Genomic DNA, 20287 nt, shown 5'->3' with positions numbered 1-20287 from the left:
AGCTCACTGCGGCTTCAAACTCTGAGCTGAAGTGATCCTCCTGGCCACCATGCCCAGCTAATTTTTTAAAAATTATTTTTCATAGAGACAGGGTCTCGCTGTGTCACCCAGGCTGGTCTCAAACTCCTGGTCTCAAGCAGTCAAACTCCTGTCTGGATCTCCCAAAGTGCTGGGATTACAAGTGTGAGCCACAGCGCCTAGCCATAAAGATAGATTTTTAAAGTACCTTGACCATTTGTTCATCTGCTTTAAAATAGCTGCATAGAATACCCACTCCCAGAACTTCAGACTTTTGGTTAGATAACATAGTAAATTTCCCCCATTGCATATAGCAATAGATTTTTAAAAGAGAAAAATCCAAAAAGAAATAACTGGACCCAAAAGCAAGCATCTCTGTGGACCAGAAATAGAAGAAAAACAGTAAGTGATGAACAGGACTAAAGCCATATCCTACACTTCTCTACAGGACAGTAGCAGCTAGGAAGTGGGTTCCTGCATGGTAACAAGACCTTAAAATTGTGTCACTGGAGAAGGATGTGCAGTTCTCTCTGAGGAGAGATTCGGCCACTCCAGGACAACACAGGGCTACAAGTCAGGAATTTGAAAATGAAAAGTGCTCAACAGTGATAAGTCCTAAATGTTTCACTGAACAACCTTTCAAATAGCTTTCTTGAAGTTTGCTGAATTATGGCTATAAGGACCACTCCCCACCCCTGCTAGGTATGGAGAGGTCATCTCTTCTATCTGAAGGTCACCAACATCTCCAGTTTTTCCAAATTCCCTAAGGGTTTTGAGACCACACCTTCCCACAGGTACCATAACTCCACCTGGCCAATAGGAATTTTCCAGGTTTACCATTCCTTAGGTGTTTCAAGATATGGTCTCAGAATACATCATGGGAAAATTACATTTTGTGGTCAATCCTGTATACCAGTTCTAGGTTAAAAGCATGGGGGTCTTTGTATCGATGCCCTCTTGGGTCGCAAACAACCTTCTAAAGGAAGAATTTGCAATCTACTAATCTTTATCAATACAATAAATGAATCAATAATACAAACATACCCAAATAACGAGACTCAGCAGTAACACATTTTATCCTACATACCACCATGGTTCAACATGAGCTGACCCTTGCATTGAAGAGTACTGATACCATTCACGCCTGGGGAAGGAATAGAGGGAGGAAGATATGAAGGTCACAGTGAGAAGTGAAACAATCACACAACAAGCTCTGTTTATGATACCACCCTAAAATGATTTCATTTTGCAAAGGTCAAGGATAGAGCTGAGTTTCATCATCCCCACATAACAAAGGAATAGGGGAAGGATGCAAAAAAATACATCAAGGGATATTAATGTGTATGTACCTAATCCTCATCCTGTCCCTCACTGCTCAAGGTGTGGTCCTTAGAGCAGGAGCAGCAGCATCACTTGGAAGCTCGCTGGAAATGCGGAATCCTAGGCTCCACCCAACCCCGAATCAGCGTCTGCATTTTAACAAAATCCCAGGAGACTCACAAACACGTTAAAGTTAGAGAAGCACTGCTAACATCTTCCTCTGTCATTCCCTGGGTCTGGGCTACTCTAGACTCTAATAAGACATTTCCAAAATGATGTGGAAAATAAGACCACAGACTAGGGTTTTTTTTTTTTTTTAGATGAAGTCTCACTCGCCCAGGCTGGAGTACGGCATGATCTCGGCTCACTGCAACCTCCACCTCCCGAGTTCAAGTGATTCTCCTGCCTGATCTCGGCTCACTGCAACCTCCACCTCCCGAGTTCAAGTGATTCTCCTGCCTCAGCCTCCCGAGTAGCTGGGATTACAAGCACGTGCCACCACACCTGGCTAATTTGTGTATTTTTAGTAGAGATGGGGTTTCACCATGTTGGCCAGGCTGGTCTCAAACTCCTAACCTCAGGTGATCCTCCCACCTTGGCCTCCCAATGTGCTGGGATTATAGGCGTGAGCCACTTTGCCTGGCCAGACCAGGGATTTAGAAGGAAGACTTTGTCATTTATATGAACACTGCAGAAAGGAAGAAGAGTGAACCAGCTAGCCACTGAAGACCACCTCTGAAACCCATCAACACGACTGGCTTTCTATAGGAAAAGTCTCCACAGACTCAAGAAGTCTCTAGTTTCTTGCCCTTAGGAAAGCATGCCCTGGGAATAATAGTTTGGGGACGAGAGAGAGTAGAGTATTTACTGTCCTATCCCCCATTAAATACATGACAGAACTTCCCCAGGGAAAGCCTATTATACTGACATTAACTCAGTACCTGTTTGAACTTGGAGAGTATTCAGAATTCTCATCAGTCAAATGGCCTGAGCTGAGAAGGATTATTTATTTTGTTTGTTTTTTTTTTTTTTGAGACGGAGTCTCGCTCTGTCCCCAGGCTGGAGTGCAGTGGCCGCATCTCAGCTCACTGCAAGCTCCGCCTCCCGGGTCTACGCCATTCTCCTGCCTCAGCCTCCCGTTTTGTTTGTTTTTGAGACAAGGTCTTGCTATGTCACCCAGGTTGGAGGGCAGTGGTGCGATCCTGGCACACTGCAGCCTCAACCTCTTGGGCTCAAGCAATCCTCCCTCCTCAGTTTCCCAAAGTGTTAGGATTATAGGCATGAGCCACCACACTTGGCTAATTTTTATATTTTTTGTAGAGACAAGGTTTCACCACGTTGCCCAGGCTGGTTCCCAATTCCTGAGCTCAAGCCATCTGCCCACCTCAGCCTCCCAAAGTTGTGGGATTACAGGCACATGCCACCACGCCTGGCTAATTTTTGTACTTTTTTTGTAGAGACAGGATTTCGCCATGTTGCCCAGGCTTGTCCCGAACCCCTGAATTCAAGCAATCTACCCGCCTCGGCCTCCCAAAGTACCAGGATTACAAGCGTGAGCCACCGTGCCCAGCCTGGGATACTTTCTAAGAACCAAGGAACAATATAGAAAATCTTGATCTCTATTCAGTAACTTTAATATGTATATTAATATGTTCTTGTTTTTGGAACAATCATGTTGTCAAATCAAACAAAAAGTAATTTTATTTTGTTAATCAAAATAAAAAGAAAAGTAGATAATATTTAGAGCATCAAAGAATTTAAATTAGAACATCTTGAACTATTGGAAATATTCATTTGAACTCATGTCTTTAAGAGGAAAATAATTATCTTTTCTAGCTCTGTTCACTGAGATGGCCTCAGAGTAGCCTTACCTCAAAATGCACCTGAGTGCTCAGATTCTTGAACAGGTTTTCTTCTCCTCGTTACAGGGAACTAGAAATCCTTGGAGAAATCACTGATTCTGGTGTTCAGGAGATACCGGATAAGCCAGAACATCTTATGCTAGGAAGCAGGGGAAGCTTCAAAGAAAAACAGGGCCAGGCAGAAGGATGCAGGAGACAAGCCAGAAATGCTTCCAGTAGCCAAATCAGGACGATTTGAGTATCAAATTGAAATACACCCAATTATGAAGGTACCCAATTTTCAAGAGCCGGCTGGGTGTGGTGGCTCACGCTTGTAATCCTACAACTCTGGGAGACCGAGGCGGGTAGATCACCTGAAATCAAGAGTTCAACACCAGCATGGCAAAACCCCATCTCTACTAAAAATACAAAAATTAGCCAGGTGCAGTGGCATACACCTGTAGTCCCAGCTACTCGGGAGGCTGAACCAGGAGAATCATTTGAGCCCAGGAGGCAGAGGTTGCAGTGAGCCGAGATCACACCACTGCATTCAAGCCTGGGTGACAGAAAGACTCCATCTCAAAACAAAAAAAGAAAAAAATGAAGAGCCATAAAATCCATGGTCATCCTCAATAAAATTTAAACATTCTAAAAGAACGTAGGAGAAAATGTGTTACTGCTGAGTCTCGTTATTTGGGTATGTTTGTATTATTGATTCATTTATTGTATTGATAAAGATTAGTAGATTGCAAATTCTTCCTTTAGAAGGTTGTTTGCGACCCAAGAGGGCATCAATACAAAGACCCTAAAGCTGAGATTCCGAAGCACAGAGTTGCAGGAGAAAACCAAAGCTCATCACATCTAGTTTAAGACTCCTTCAGAGTTAGATCAGCCTAAAAACAGGACATGGTACAAGATTTTATTAGTTCCAAAGATTGTAAAAATTAAATTTATCCTGAGAATTTATCAGTCTGTGTGGCAGCTACAGACTTCTATGAGCAAACAGAGGTAAATAATGTTGTAACTTCAAATAAAAGAGGCTAAGAGATCATTTTCCTTCTTTTGAATTTAATTTTTTTATTATTATTTTAAAAGACAGGGTCTTGCCCTGCCACCCAGACTGCTCTTGAACCCCTGTCCTCAAGCTGTCCTCCGGCCTCAGCCTCCCAAAGCATTGGGATTACAGGCATGTGTCGTGTCTGGCCTCACCCTCCTTGAGATTTCAGAATTGTTGACAGAATGACAATAAGTAGGATTCACTGTCTCCTTAAAGACTGAGGAAAGAAACCCAGCGAAATCTGACGGACGATGGCCTCGGTTAACTAGGACAGTAACTGTACAGCATCCATCTCCTCATCCAATAAAACTGAGTTACATATAGAAAGGCTTGAAAGAAGCAAAGCCATAGATTTATATTTCTGGATTAATAAGGAATCTATGCATATTTTTGGTCTTACATATACTTGAAGTGTGTTAGACTATGTGGCTGTTCTAAGTACATTCTTATAACTAATTTGAAATGGGTACTTTTATATTGAAATTTTACTGAGTTTATGAATAGTATTGAAACATCTAAGGGAATATTAGTAGGTTTGCCATATTAATATACTGAATCTGCTAGATTGATAAGAATTATATAATCAGGCAACCGAAATGTATAAAAAGGAAATTTAAATTAAGAAGGACTTGGGGGCAGACACAGTGGCTCATGCCTGTAATCCCAACAGTTTGGGAGGCCAAAGTGGGAGGATCACTTGAGTCCAGAAGTTCATGACCAGCCTGGACAACATAGGGAAAACCCATCTCTACAAAAAAGGAAAAAATACATATATATTTTAATTAGCCAAGCATGGTGGTGCATGCCTGTGGTGACAGCTTCTCAGGAGGCTGAGGTAGGAGGATCACTTGAGCCCAGGAGGTCAAGGCTTCAGTGAGCTGTGATCACACCACTGGTCTCCAGCCTGGGCGACAGAGAAAGACCCTGTCTATTTTTCTTTTTTTTTTTTTTTTAGCAGCTCTAGATTGAGAATAGGTATTTGTCACACACATAACTGATGAAGGATTCATATCTAGAATATACAAAGAACTCCAAATCAATGAGGAAAAGTCAGAAAACCAAAAAAGGAGGACAGCTAAAGCCGAAAAAGCACTTCAAAAACAGACTGTACCCAGCTGTGTGATAAACATGAAAAAGTACTGTCTCAAAGTAGGTCCAAATTAAGACCTTCATGACAATTGGTACACACCCATTGGTTTGCCAGAAATCTCCTTCTCAAGCCCAGGAATTCTGGGCTCTACCCCCATTGCTCAAAGATCTGACCACTTTCCATTTCCATCCCTTCCATCTTTCTGCAGTACCTGGCACTCCTGACCATGCTATTTCTACCAATCAACAAAAACTACTATTCAGAGGGGATTTCATGCAGAGTTGGCTACAACATGATAAAGGTGCTAAAACAGCAGACAAGGGAGGGCGCAGGGAGGGCGCAGTGGCTCACGCCTGCAATCCCAGCACTTCGGGAGGCTGAGGCGGGTGGATCACCTGAGGTCAGGAGTTCGAGACCAGCTGGCCAACATGGTGAAACACCATCTCTACTAAAAATACAAAACATTAAGCAGGCGTGGTGGTAGGCACCTGTAATCCCAGCTACTTGGGAGGCTGAGGCAGGAGAATAGCTTGAACCTGGGAGGTGGAGGTTGCAGTGAGCCGAGATTGCACCATTGCACTCCAGCCTGGGCAACAAGAGTGGAACTCCGTCTGAAATAAATAAGTAGACAGACACCAGAGAAGGGACAGTGAGGCAACCCAGGGAATAGAAAGAGCAGATGGCCACAACCCCTCTGCAGGGCTGAGGGCACACAGCACAGGTCAGGTTACCATCACCCAGGATCCAGGGTCCCCTGGTGGAAGCTGGAACCCACAGATTGGTGCCGTGAGAGATGGAGCCACAGAGAAACAACTGCTGCTGGAGACATCGGCAGAGGAAGAAGGTGGAAAAATACTGTAGGCGCTCCACACCTCCAGCCCAACGCCATGTGGCCAAACCTCACCACAGGCCCCACAGCAGAAGAGCCTCCAGGAACCTCCCTGTGGACCACAGGAGAGAGAGCGGCGGCAGGAGGCAAGGGCATGTCTAAGAACAAACAAGCCATTGCCAGCCTCTGGCCTTTCTGAAACTCTTCCCTTGGGTTTTTAAAAAATTCAATATTCTGCTTCTGTTCCTGTGTTGATGGGCGGAACTGTGTCCCCTCAAATTCTAATGTTGAAGTTCTAACCCCCAGTACCTCAGACTGGGACTGCATCAGGAGACAGGGACTTTAAAATAGTCATTAAGGTACAATGAGGTCACCAGGGTGGGCCCTAATCTGTTATGACTGGTGTCCTTATAAGGAGAGGAGATTAAGGCCGGGCGCGGTGGCTCAAGCCTGTAATCCCAGCACTTTGGGAGGCCGAGACGGGCGGATCACGAGGTCAGGAGATCGAGACCATCCTGGCGAACATGGTGAAACCCCGTCTCTACTAAAAAATACAAAAAACTAGCCGGGCGAGGCGGCGGGCGCCTGTAGTCCCAGCTACTCGGGAGGCTGAGGCAGGAGAATGGCATAAACCCGGGGGGCGGAGCTTGCAGTGAGCTGAGATCCGGCCACTGCACTCCAGCCCGGGCGACAGAGCCAGACTCCGTCTCAAAAAAAAAAAAAAAAAAAAAAAGGAGAGGAGATTAGACACAGACATGCACAGGGGGACAATCCTGTGAGGACAAAGGGAAAAGACAGCCATCTCCAAGCCAAAGAGAGAAGCCTCAGGAGAAACCAAGCCCGCCCACACCTTCATCTTGGACTTCTAGCTTCCAGAACTCAGGAAATGAATGTCTGTTGTCGTAGCCCCAGTCTGCAGTACTTAGTTACAGCAGCCCTTGCGAACCAGCACATCCAAGTTCTGTGCCTCTGTCTCTAACCCTTCTCTCAACCGTCAGCCATAAGTGAGTCTCTGCCCCCAACTTCTGACCTCCTCTATGTTCTCTTCCTTGGTGACCCCATTCTCCCACATGGTTCAGCAGTGACCTCCAGCAGTGACGCTCAGTCACTCAGTGACGCTCAGCTACTTGGGAGGCCGAGGCGGGCAGATCACAAGGTCAGGAGATCGAGACCATCCTGGTGAACACGGTGAAACCCCGTCTCTACTAAAAATACAAAAAAATTAGCCGGGCGAGGTGGCGGGCGCCTGTAGTCCGAGCTTCTCGGGAGGCTGAGGCAGAATGGCGTGAACCCGGGAGGCAGAGCTTGCAGTGAGCGGAGATCGCACCACTGCACTCCAGCCTGGGCAACAGAGCAAGACTGTCTCAAAAAATAAACAAATAACAATAATAATAATAATGTTGCACCAATGTTAGTTTTGGTAAATCCACGGTTGTGTAAGATGTTAGCATTAGAGGAAGCTGGGTGAAGGTTCAAAGAACTCTCTCTACTATTTTGTAAGCCTAAAATTATTTCAATATAATAGGTTATAGGCCGGGTGCGGTGGCTCAAGCCTGTAATCCCAGCACTTTGGGAGGCCGAGACCGGCGGATCACGAGGTCAGGAGATCGAGACCATCCTGGCTAACACGGTGAAACCCCGTCTCTACTAAAAATACAAAAAAAAAACTAGCCGGGCGAGGTGGTGGGCGCCTGTAGTCCCAGCTACTCGGGAGACTGAGGCAGGAGAATGGCGTAAACCTGGGAGGCGGAGCTTGCAGTGAGCTGAGATCCGGCCACTGTACTCCAACCTGGGCGGCAGAGCGAGACTCCGTCTCAAAAAAAAAAAAAAAAAAAAAATAGGTTATAAAAATTAGAGGGTGACCTTCCACTTAATTTCATCAGCACTCCTTTTTTCCCCTCTTCCTAACCAGCCATGTGATCTTAAGCAAATTAATTTCCTCTCTCTAGGTCACAGTTTTTCAGCTACTTAGGAAAAAAAAAAGAGGGATACAAGCCAGATCATCTCTAACTTCCCCTCAATCCCTCAGATTCTGTGGTTCCCATACATTTACAATATGATGCAATCTACAAACATTTGATTTTGGTGTTCTCTTATTCACTTTCATATCCCTGGTATTTAGCATTGTGCCTATACATAGTAGGTGCTCACTGAAAGTTTTCAGAACTACCCCAAAAACGGAGGTTCATACCTCAGTTTGTAAAACAGTTGAACTGTTAGCTCTTTTACCTAGTTGACCACTAGAGAGCGAAGCGGTCACAAACTCTTTCTCTGTTAAAAGCAAATTTGTCTTCATCCAGCAGAGGGGAGTGGTCCTTTATATTTCAGGCGTGTAAAAATCAGGTCCTGGTTGGGGGAAGGGAAACATCTGTGAGCAGTTTCCTGCCTACCAGACAGGCCCTCCCGAGGGGTGCTGAGTACCATAAGCTTCCAGGTAAGCACACGGGCCACTGCCGCACCCTCCAAAACACTTAGCCTCAAAAGTCTAAACCACCTCGATGGATGGGAGATTGCTCTGCAAATGGGGAGCCCCACTCCTAGTATGTTCATCATTGTCTTCCTAACAATCCTAGCTCATTTCTTGAACAAATGTTTCACTTTTACAGGGTTTGCAGAGAGGCAGCTTTAAGAGTTCAAATAAATGAATGTGGAAGGAAATTAAGTTTTACAACCACATGAAAAAGGCATTAGCCAGTCATCCTGCCCAGCACCCCATATTGAGCCTGTGTGAGTTGTCGTTTGTGTAGTGAAGCAATCGAGGCCATGGTCTGGACTCAGAAACCCTGAGTTCAAATACTGCCTCTGACCCCCCAACTCCCCAATAAAATGCACACATTCAGTGGCCACGTGACCAGGGCAAATGCCTCTCTTTCCACAGCTCCAATGCAGGAATAATAATAGCATCCGCCCGGTGTTGAGTGGCAGGGTTCAGAGAGAACAGCCACACAGGGCTAAGAGTGCAGACTCTTATGACCAAGCAACTGGCCACCTGGGCAGAGTGGACAGGAAGGAATGGAAGGGAAAGGCACTTTCACTTCATCCTCATGAGCGCTCTTCATGGGGAAACTATTACACAAAGTGGGGGTGGGGAGTTCCTTCCCAGTAAATCGAGTTGCCTTTTTCAGGCACGGAAAAGCCCATCTGCCTAAATTTTCCTCAGCTGGTCAGTCATGGTGCCAGAAGTCGTTACCACTTGAACTGCTCCTTCGGGTTAAGTCACTTTATCTGCCAACTGCATTAAACAAGTCAGCTTCCAAGTCCTGAGCTGCTGCTTTTATCATCCCATTAATTTAGAAAACAGTAGGGGCCAAACGCGGTGGCTCATGCCTGTAATCCCAGCACTTTGGGAGGTCGAGGCGGGCGGATCACCTGAGGTCAGGAGTTCAAGATCAGCCTGGCCAACATGGTGAGACCCCATTTCTACTAAAAATACAAAAAATAGCCAGGCGTGGTGGCGCGCACATAGTCCCAGCTGCTCAGGAGGCTGAGGCAAGAGAATCACTTGAATATGGGAGACAGAGGTTGCAGTGAGCCGAGATTGCACCACTGCACTCCAGCCTGGGCGACAGAGCGAGACTCCCATCTCAAACAAAAAATAAAAAAAAAGAAAGAAAATGAAGAGTAGGACCCCAGAGTGTGGGAAGGAGGCTGGAAGCGTCCTGATTAAACTGCAGCCTGAGGACTGCTGGGGGGATCTCACAGAGCACACTGAGCCCTGAGAAGGGGGCAAGAAGGGCCCCAGGGTGCAAGGCCAGAGACTCACTGGGGCAGAGAAGAGTGCGAAGCTGGCAGGACCCTGAAACAGACATCCTGGGAGGGAGTGTACATGTCAACCAGCAAAGCACATGATGAGAACTGTTCAACAGCAGACTCAGCTGGGAACTCCAGACACTGCGGCAAAACCAGCACAGATGCATCCTCTCCTGTGGCTGAAAGCTCCATGAAAGGGGCCAGTGAGTCACATGACAACCGAATTTCTCCTCTGCCAACCTGAACACATTCTGGGACTGAAACTTCCATACTTAGGGAAAGCCGATCACACTACTTAAAAGAAAAAAAACTACCTATTACAAACCCATGATGCTATCAATTTAATGGGGCTGGAAAGAAATTCCCTGGAAAGACTCTGGTGGGAGAAGGGGGGCATGACCTTCATCCCTTTACATTCTCCAGCCATCAGAACTAGCTCCTTTGTTTTCACTGAATTTATGTTTCTATAGAGGCACCAGGATTGAGTCTCCTATGGGGGGGGTCCCATGAAGCTGCCATGCCCCTCTGTTGATATGCCTTGCTTTGCAGGTCAGTTTGTGATTTTTAAAATGGTTTTATGCAAACCACATGTTTAGCCCAAATGCACTGCAGGTAGCTTGTGATAAAACAGCAATATGGACCAGGCACAGTGGCTCACACCTATAATGCCAGCACTTTGAGAGGCCAAGGCAGGAGGATCACTTGAGGCCAGGAGTTTGAGACCAGCCTGCGCAACATAGGGAGACTCCATCTCTACAGAAAATTAAAAATTAGCCAGGCGGCCAGGTGCGGTGGCTCACACCTGTAATCCTAACACTTTGGGAGGCAAAGGCAGGCAGATCACTTGAACTCAAGTTCAAGACCAGCCTGGGCAACATGGTGAAACCATATCTCTACAAAAATAAAAATTAGCCAGGCATGGTGGTGTGTGCCTGTAGTTCCAGCTACTCCTGGGGAGGTCGAGGCTGCAGTGAGCCGCGATCAGGCCACTTGTACTCTAGCCTGGGAGACACAGCAAGTCCCCATCTCAAAAAAAAAAAAAAAAAAGCTGGGTGTGGTGGCCTGCATGCCTCTGGTCCCAGATACTCGGAGGCTGAAAGGGGAGGACTGCTTGAGCCCAGGAGTTCAAGGCTGCAGTGAGCTGTGATCACATCAATGCACTCCATCCAGCCTGAGCAACAGAGTGAGACCCTGACTATATTTTTTAAAAAAGAAAGCAATAGGAAGAAACAACTCAACCACAGGGCTAGTATGTTACTGGGTTATAAAATCATAAAGCCCTAAACAGAGAATTAGCCCGTTTCCAGAAGAGGCCAAGAACAGATGATAGGGCTGAACTGAACTCCCGCCTGTACAGCCCGTTTTCTACAAGATTCCAGCCCTGGAAGATGATGGGATCCAGCCCCCACTGAAGCACCTAGAACAAGAAAAACGCCGAGTCCGAAGAGCCAGGCCTTGAACACACGATCCCTGTCTATAAATAACTCCCCCTGGGAAATAAAAAGCAGGATGTAAGGCAGGAAACCCGAGCCGCGGAATCTGGTGAGTTCTTAGGAAACTCACTCACGGGCCTGAGTCCGTGGGAGCGGAGTCCGTGGGAGCGGCGGCTCCGGCACCTGGACACCCGAGTCCCCAGAGCCCCGGGCGGCCGCGCGTCCCTACCTGCAGGCCTGATACCGGCGGCGGAGCGCTCCTGGCCCCGCACCCGCCCGGCTCCGAGACCGCTGAAACGCACCCAGGGCGGTGAGGGCGTCGTCGCCAAGGACAGCGCAGATGGCAGCGGAGGCGTGCGAGCCTGAACGGACTGTGGGAAAGGGCCAGATCGGGACGCCCCTGGGCTCAGCCCCAAATCCTGCCCGCTCCCCAGCCCCGCTCAGGCGGCGCCCCTGCCACCTCTGGCCACACGGGCTGGGACGTCTGCCTCCTGCAGAGCGCGCTTCCCGCTGCCCTTCTCCACTGGCTGCTCAGGCCCTGCCTCGCCAGCCCGGCATCCGCGGGGCATCCCTGCCTGTCCTTTCGGGCTTGCCTCATAGGTCAAATGTCACCTGCCAGGGAGGTATGGCCTGCCCCCTAGCCAGGTGGGCCTCTTCCACGCTCGCCTGCAACACCACCCACCCATCTGATAACTGCTTGTAAACGGTGTACTGCTTTCCCCCTTGAGACTGCAAACCTTCAAGGGCAGGAAATGGGTCTGTTTTCCTGGCAAAATAATGAAGTTGGCTGAAGGTTTTGCTGAATAAAATGAGTGACAGACAAAAGTAGCCAAATTGGGCATTCCTGATGGGTTATTTGGTGAAGGAGGTGCAGTGTATGGGCTTAACTAGTTATTCTGGATTTCTTTCCCCGTGTTACTCCTCCCTAATTCTGATGAGGAACTGAGAGTTGGATCTATTAATCTATTAACTCTTAACCTTCTGCCTCCCGGGTTCAAGAGATTCTCCTGCCTCAGCCTCCTAAGTATTGGGATTACAGGCGCCCGCCACCATGCCCAGATAATTTTTGTATTTTTAGTAGAGACAGTGTTTCACCATGTTGACCAGGCTAGTCTGAAACTCCTGACCTCAGGTGATCCACCCGCCTCAGCCTCCCAAAGTGCTGGGGTTACAGGCGTGAGCCACTGCGTCCGGCCTTACCCTTCCTTTTCTAAGGGCACTACCAGACTTCTCTTGCTACCCTAAGGATGGAGTCCTAATTCTGCCATCCGAACCCTGAATCCTTTACTTTCGGCACAACAATTTCCACCAAAGACTTGCAGCCTCTCCTTCGGGGTTTAGGGGAATGGGGGATGCTTTCATCTGAGGTGGGACACACATGATGTTAATTAGAATACTCTCTCCCAAAGAGGAGGAAATCAGTAGGAAAATAAGCAAGTCTGATGTCCGGGAAGTGTTTGTGGATGGGGTGCAGAATAGCCCTACCACAAAGAAAATCTCAAATGAGACATCCCATCACTGCTGGGGTTTCTGGTAAAACAAGAGCTGAGGCCAGGTGTGGTTTTTTTTGTTTTTTGGGTTTTTTTTGCTTTATAAAAATATTGTTCAGTAAGTAGATTTCCAAGCCTTGCATTCTTTCTATTCAATGTTTCTAAGATTCACACATATAATTTTGCAAAGCTGCATTTTATTCATGTTCACTGCTATCTACTATTCTATTTGTGATCATATCCTACTTTGTTTAGCCATTCTCCTGCTGATCAACATGGGGTTATCTCCATTTTGTTTCCTTTACTGTTCTGAACATCCACTCACTTGTCTCCTGGAGCCCCTGGGCAAGCATTTTTCTGGGTGTGGACCCATTACTACACCAGGCATAGCCCCAGCAAGCTAATGTGATGTGCAGAATTAAGGGATAACACTAAACTGTTTTCCAAAGCAGTTATACCAATGTATACTCCCATTAAAAGTGACTTTTGTTTTTGACTCAGTATTTTTCAGGTCAAACACATTTTCCTTTCAATTTCAGATGTATACTGATTTTCACAAACTGTCTTGGAGAATTATGAGGTCCTCAAACACAAAGCTTCATATTGTGGTTCTTAGTCAAGAAAATCTTCTAGAGGCAATGATCCAGCTAATTACAGATCCCCTACTGTCCACGTCTAAATTTAGGCATTGTGGCTGGGATTAGACCCATGAATCCTAGCACAATGCCAGGGGTGTCATTAACTTAAAAACTCTGGCAGGCCAAGTGCAGTGGATCATGCCTGTAATCCCAGCACTTTGGGAGACCAAGGCGGGCGGATCACGAGGTTAGGAATTGAAGACCAGCCTGGCCAAGATGGTGAAACTCCATCTCCACTAAAAATACAAAAATTAGCCGGCCGTGGTGACACGCACCTGTAATCCCAGCTACTCGGAGGCTGAGGCAGAGAATTGCTTAAACCCAGAAAGCAGAGGTTGCAGTGAGCCGAGATTGCGCCACTGTACTCCAGCCTGGTCGACAGAGCGAGACTCCATCTCAAAAAAAAGAAAAAAAAAACTAAACAAACAAAAAAACTCTGGCATAAGCATGGTGTGGGGAGTGTCTGCAGTAATATGAGAATCCTGTGCACAATAGCATAAGCAGCTGCCTTTGGAATCTACTGCTCTCACCTCCCACGGTCCATACAACCTCTTCTTTATTTTCTTCTTTTGTTAATGTTTGTTTATTTATTTATCTGTTGAGACAGAGTCTCACTCTGTCACCCAAGCCGGAGTGCAGAAGCACGATCTTGGCTCACTGCAACCTCCGCCTCCTGGGTTCAAGAGATTCTCCTGCCTCAGCCTCCCAAGTAGTTGGGATTACAGGTGCCCACCACCATGCCCAGCTAATTTTTGTATTTTTAGTACAGATGGGGTTTCACTCTGTTGGCCAGGCTGGTCTCGAACTCTTGACCTCAAGTGATCCGCCCACCTCGGCCTCCCAAAGTGCTAGGATTACAGGCATGAGCCACTGCACCCAGCATGTAAAGAGTTTAATAGCAACAATCCTTATAAAAATGATTTTTTTTGGCCGGGCACAGTGGTTCACGCCTGTCATCCCAACACTTTGGGGGGCCAAGGCGGGAGGATCACGAGGTCAGGAGATCGAGACCATCCTGGCTAACATGGTAAAACCCCGTCTCTAGTAAAAATACAAAAAATTAGCCGGGTGTGGTGGCAGGCACCTATAGTCCCAGCTACTCGGGAGGCTGAGGCAGGAGAATGGCGTGAACCCGGGAGATGGAGCTTGCAGTGAGACAAGATGGCACCACTGCACTCAAGCCTGGGTGACAGAGTGAGACTCCGTCTCAAAAAAAAAAAAAAAGTTTTTTTTTTTTTGAGACAGGGTATATCAGGCTGGAGTGCAATGGTGCAATCATAGCTCACTGTAGCCTCAAACTCCTGTGCTCAGCTGACCCTCCTGCCTCAGCCTCCCAAGTAGCTGATACTATATGCACAAACCACCATTGCCAGCTAATTATTTGTGTATTTTTTATAGAGATGGGTTCTTGCTATGTTGCCCAGGCTGGTCTCGAACTCCTGGCCTCAAACGATCTAACCACCTTTGCCTCACAAAGCACTAGGATCATACGTATGAGCCACCACACCTGGCCAACAGTGATTTTTTTTTTTTACTGGAAAATTTTAAATGTTCAATATGGAACATATTAAGCAAATTGTGGTAGAGTAGTCCCCCCTTATCCACAAGGGGTATGTTCCAAGACCCCCAGTGAACGCCTGAAGCACAGAGAGTACTGAACCCTATATATATTGTTTTTTCCCATTACTTACCTATGATAAAGTTCATACATTAGGCACAATAACAAATTAACAACTAATAACAAAATAGGATAATAATAAACTAATAATAAAATTAAATAAAGGATGACTAGAACACAAGCACTGCAATACCACAACAGTCGATCTGGTCACCAAGAGAGCTACTAAGTGACAAAATGGGAGAATCTGCTGGACAGAGATGATTCGTATCCCAGGTGAGACAGAACAGGAAGGTGTGAGATTTCATGCTCTTCCGAACCGCACACAATTTAAAACTCATGAATTATGTTCTCACTTCTAAGTGGGAGCTCAATAATGTGTACACATGGACACAGAGAGTGGAATAACAGGCATTGGAGGCTCAGAAGGGTGGGAGGGGTGAACAATGAGAAATTACTTAATGGGTACAATGTACACGATCGGGGGTGATGGCTGCACTCAAAATCCAGACTTCACCACTACCCAATATATCCATGTAACAAAACAGGGGTATTGTACCCTCTAAATCTATCAAAATTAAATAAATAAATAAATCTTATGAAATGTTCTGGAATTTTCCATTTAATATTTTCTGTTTGTTTGTTTTTCATTTAATATTTTCAAACTGCAGTTGGCCACAGGTAACTGAAACCTTGGAAAACAACAGCACAGCTAAGGGGGAAACACTGTATATCCACTCAGTGGTACAAAGTATAGACTTTCTTTCCAGAACCATGTGAGACTAAATTGCAGAAACAATGACCTTTCACCCTAGTACTTCAAGCTGTATTTCCTAAGAACATTTCTCCAACATAACCACACTGCAATGATCAGATTCAGAAAAGTTAACACTGCAATAATCAGATTCAGGTATCAGCATCCATCCAATGCTAATTACTATTCACATTTAGTCAATTGTCCCAAATAACATTCTTGCTAGCAATATTATTTTTCCCAATTCAAGGACACACATGGCATTTAGCTGTCATGTCGCTTTATTCCCTTTTAATCTGGAACAGTTTCTTAGTCTTTCATGACCTTGACATCTTTTAAAAGTCAGCCCCGGCTGGGCCCGGTGGCTCACACCTGTAATCCCAGCACTTTGGGAGGCCAAGGTGGGCGGATCACTTGAGGTCAGGAGTTTGAGATCATCCTGGCAACATAATGAAACCCCATCTCTACTAAAAATACAAAAACTGGCTGGGCACGGTGGCTCATGCCTGTAATCCCAGCACTTTGGGAGGCTGAGGCAGGCAGATCACGAGATCAAGAGATCGAGACCATCCTGGCCAACATGGTAAAACCCCATCTCTACTAAAAATACAAGAATTAGCTGGGTATGGTGGTGCGCACCTGTAGTCCCAGCTACTCAGGAGGCTGAGGCAGGAGAATCACTTGAACCCGGGAGGCAGAGGTTGCAGTGAGCCAAGATCGGGCCACTGCACTCCAGCCTGGGCAACAGAGCGAGACTTGGTCTTGGGGGAAAAAAAAAATAGTTAGCTCCATTGTATTGCAGCTGGTCCCTCAATTTGTGTTTGTCTGATGTTTCCTATATCCAATTCAGGTTATGCATTTTTGGCATAGGATGTCAGTTCAAACTGGTGATGCTGACTTTGTTCACATGGTTAAGGTGGTTTCCAGAAGAACCACTATAAAGTTTCCTTGTATATATTTGTAATTCACACGTAATCTGTGGAGTGAGGCTTTGGCATCTTATTCCCCAATGCTATGGTTTGAATGTATTCCCCAAGTGCATGTGTTGGAAACTTAATCCCCAGTGCAACAGTGTTGAGAGCTGGGTGATTAGGTCATAAAGGCTCTGCTGTTACTGCGGGAGTGGGCTCCTGATAAAGGAATGAGTTTGGCCCCCTTCCTTTCTCTTTCCCTTGTCCACCCTCTTGCCCTTCTGCTTTCCACCATGAGATGATGCAGCCAGAAGGCCCTCACCAGATGTGGCTCCTCAATCTTGGACTTCTCAGCCTCCAGAACCATAAGGCAAATCAATTTCTGTTCATTATAAATTACCCAGTCTCAGGTATTCTGTTACGGAAGAATAAAACAGACCAAGACACCCAGTAAGCACCCACCTGAATCAGTCATAACTGTGTTAGTTGTAATGTGGTAACTTTTTGTTTGTTTTTTTGTTTTTTGAGATGGAGTTTTACTTGTTGCCCAGGCTGGAGTGCAATGGCGCAATCTCGGCTCACCACAACCTCCCCCTCCCGGGTTCAAGCCATTCTCCTGCCTCAGCCTCCTGAGTAGGTGGGATTACAGGCATGCGCCACCACGCCCAGCTAATTTTGTATTTTTAGTAGAGACAGGGTTTCTCCATGTTGGTCAGGCTGGCCTCGAACTCTCGACCTCAGGTGATCCACCTGCCTCGGCCTCCCAAAGTGCTGGGATTACAGGCATGAGCCACCGCGCCCGGCCTACAATGTGGCGATTTTTTTTGTGTTAGTCACGTACAGTAGTGAGAAGGGGGAAAAGAATAGAACAAAGAGTTCAATCTGTAACTGACCATGAACAATCAAGTGAGATAACTCACTATCTTGAGACTAGCCAACTTTTCCAACCCTGTTGTTCCTTCAGCAATCATTAGCTGGTATTCTCCTCTTCTACCTCTGTTTATGTATTTGTTGGTAAGTTTATTTGCTTTTTAGTATTACTCTGGACTCATGGATTCTCTTTTATTCAATGTGATAATTCATTATTGCCATTATTAATTTTGATATTCAAATTGTTCCAGGTTTGGCCACTGGGGCCCCATCAAGCTGGCCCCTGTGTCCGTCTGACCTGTCTCTATCATTCTTTGAACACCTCCTTGTGTTCTGAACAAGCTGCTCCTGACTCATTGTTGACCTTCCCTCCCTTCCCACAATGAGCCATTTCTCCTAGGAGCTCTGGCTCCTTTTAATGGACAATGGTATTTAGAAACCAAGATATGGGCATGAGGAATGCTCATTGCTACTTGGGTGGCCCTGCTCCCCAGCTTTCTCAGCAGACAGATCTTGAAAATAAACTCTTAAGTCAAAATGAAAAGTAGGCCAGGCGCGGTGCTCACACCTGTAATCCCAACACTTTGGGAGGCTGAGGTGGGCAGATCACTTGAGACCACGAGTTCAAGACCAGCATGGCTAACATGGCGAAACCTGTCTCTACTAAAAATACAAAAATTAGACAGGCATACTGGTGCGCGCCTGTAGTCCCAGCTACTCGGGAGGCTGAGGCAGGAGAATTGTCTGAACCTGGGAGGCAGAGGTTGCAGTGAGCCAAGATCACACCACTGCACTCCAGCCTAGACAACAGAGTGAGACTGTCTCCAAAAAAATGAAAAGGGTTATCCACCAAGTTTCCAGGTTTCTCCACTATAAAGGTTCCTTTTTTATCTTTGTAATTAATAAGTAATCTGTGGACTCTCTCATTCCAATTCATGGAGCTCTTCTTTGCCTTCCTTCACTCCATATTTGTGTGTTTCTTCTCTCATAGTGGGTATCCCAGCTTCCAAGAATGTCATTAGATTTACTTATTTGCTTAATCCTACAATACACAGAAAATATTTTCAGAATTGCTATACCAGATCACTACCGACTAAGTGAAGTGCACAATTTCTTTGTAGTTTTGTTTGTTTACACACAGGTGTATAGTCAAAGAGCTGTGTTCAAAGTTATTTGAGTTTGACTTTCTGTGGTTAATTGACTATGCAGTTTAGCTCATTTGTTCACTTTTGTTTGTATTCAATTTTAGGTTTCTTTTCGCCCATCTTATGTTGATTTCATTTTACTTTTTAAATACTAAAACATTAACATGTTTTGAAAAGTCAAAACTGCCCCCAAAAAAAGTATGCTTGGAGATGTGTCATTTCCTCTTAGACTTTCACCCCATTCCCATCCACCCACTGCAAGTAGCCAATTTATTAGTTTCTAGTTTTTTCTTCCTGGATTTCTTTTTTCCCTTTCTTTTCTTTTTCTTTCCCCCCCCCCCCAAAAAAAATAAGGAGATACTTGAATGTTTCACACGAAAAATAGCCTGATACAGTAGTCTCTGTTTAACTTTTGTTCATTTCCTAATACTGTAGACCCTAGAAATCACTCCACATCAGTTCAAAGAGATCTTCCTCACTTTTTTTTTAATTTTTTTATTTTATTTTATTTTATTTATTTATTTTTTTTTTTGAGACAGAGTCTCACACTGTCGCCCAGGCTGGAGTACAGTGGTGCAATCTCGGCTCGCTGCAAGCTCCACCTCCCGGCTTCACATTCTCCTGCCTCAGCCTCCTGAGTAGCTGGGACTATAGGCGCCCGCCACCACACCCAGCTAATTTTTTGTATTTTTAGTAGAGACGGGGTTTCACCGTGTTAGCCAGGATGGTCTCGATCTCCTGACCTCATGATCTGCCCGCCTCGCCTCCCAAAGTGCTGTGATTTACAGGCATGAGCCACCGGGCCGGCCCTCACTCTTTTTCATAAGTGCATCACGTGGATGGACCAGGGTTTATTCAACCAATTGCCTACATATTGGCACTGAAGTTGTTTCCAAAATTTTGCCATTGCAAACAATGCTGCAATGAGTGACCTTGTACATATATACACTTTTATACTGGTGTAGGCGTTTCTCCAGGCTAAATTCCTAGCTGTAGAATTGCTGGGTCAAGGGGTAAATGCATATGTAGTTTTGTTAAACAATGCTAAATGTTCCTCTCTAGGAGTTGGACCATCTTGCATTCCCACTAGCAATGTACGACAGCATGTTACCCCACAGCCCGTCCTGTTGCTTTACACTTAGCAACTGGATTAGTTAGAACCGTGATGGTTTCTCAGAGTACCCTGCATTTCTCTTTCTGCGGGAGAAACGGAACATCTTTTCACTGAAGGGCCAGTTTTATGTCATTTTTGTGCAGATTGTCAGTTCATGTCTTTTGCCTGTTTGGTCTTTGGCTCCCTCAATGTTTGAGTTATTTACATACTTGGGATCTTAAACCTTTATCTGTGACAGATGTTGCAAATATTTTTCCCAGTTTGCCATCTTTCTTTAATTAAAGGTACGGTTTGTTTTTTGTTTGTTTTGTTTTGCTTTGAGACAGGGTCTCACTCCCTCACCCAGGCTGGAGTGAAGAGCCTTCATCTCTGCTGACAGCAAGCTCCGCCTCCCTGGCTCAAGAGATCC

General features: G+C 45.9%; 1 protein-coding gene across 16 annotated transcripts in view; it reads right to left on the bottom strand.

The window, feature by feature from the left end:
• Window positions 1–20287, bottom strand: part of HLCS (holocarboxylase synthetase) — a 247497-nt gene that overhangs the window by 226158 nt on the left and 1052 nt on the right. For 9 of the 16 annotated variants that reach the window (XR_012432007.1, XM_074034029.1, XM_074034033.1 and 6 more), the window contains exon 1: window positions 11568–11863. The exons of the other annotated variants lie outside the window; for them this stretch is intronic. The gene's annotated coding sequence lies outside the window, so the exon portion shown is untranslated. Of the gene's footprint in view, window positions 1–11567; window positions 11864–20287 lie in introns of those variants that run through there. 16 annotated transcript variants of the gene reach the window in all.

The sequence above is a fragment of the Macaca fascicularis genome, chromosome 3, assembly GCF_037993035.2.
Source record: "Macaca fascicularis isolate 582-1 chromosome 3, T2T-MFA8v1.1".
Lineage (NCBI taxonomy): Eukaryota > Metazoa > Chordata > Mammalia > Primates > Cercopithecidae > Macaca > Macaca fascicularis.
This window is presented reverse-complemented; position numbering and strand designations above follow the sequence as displayed.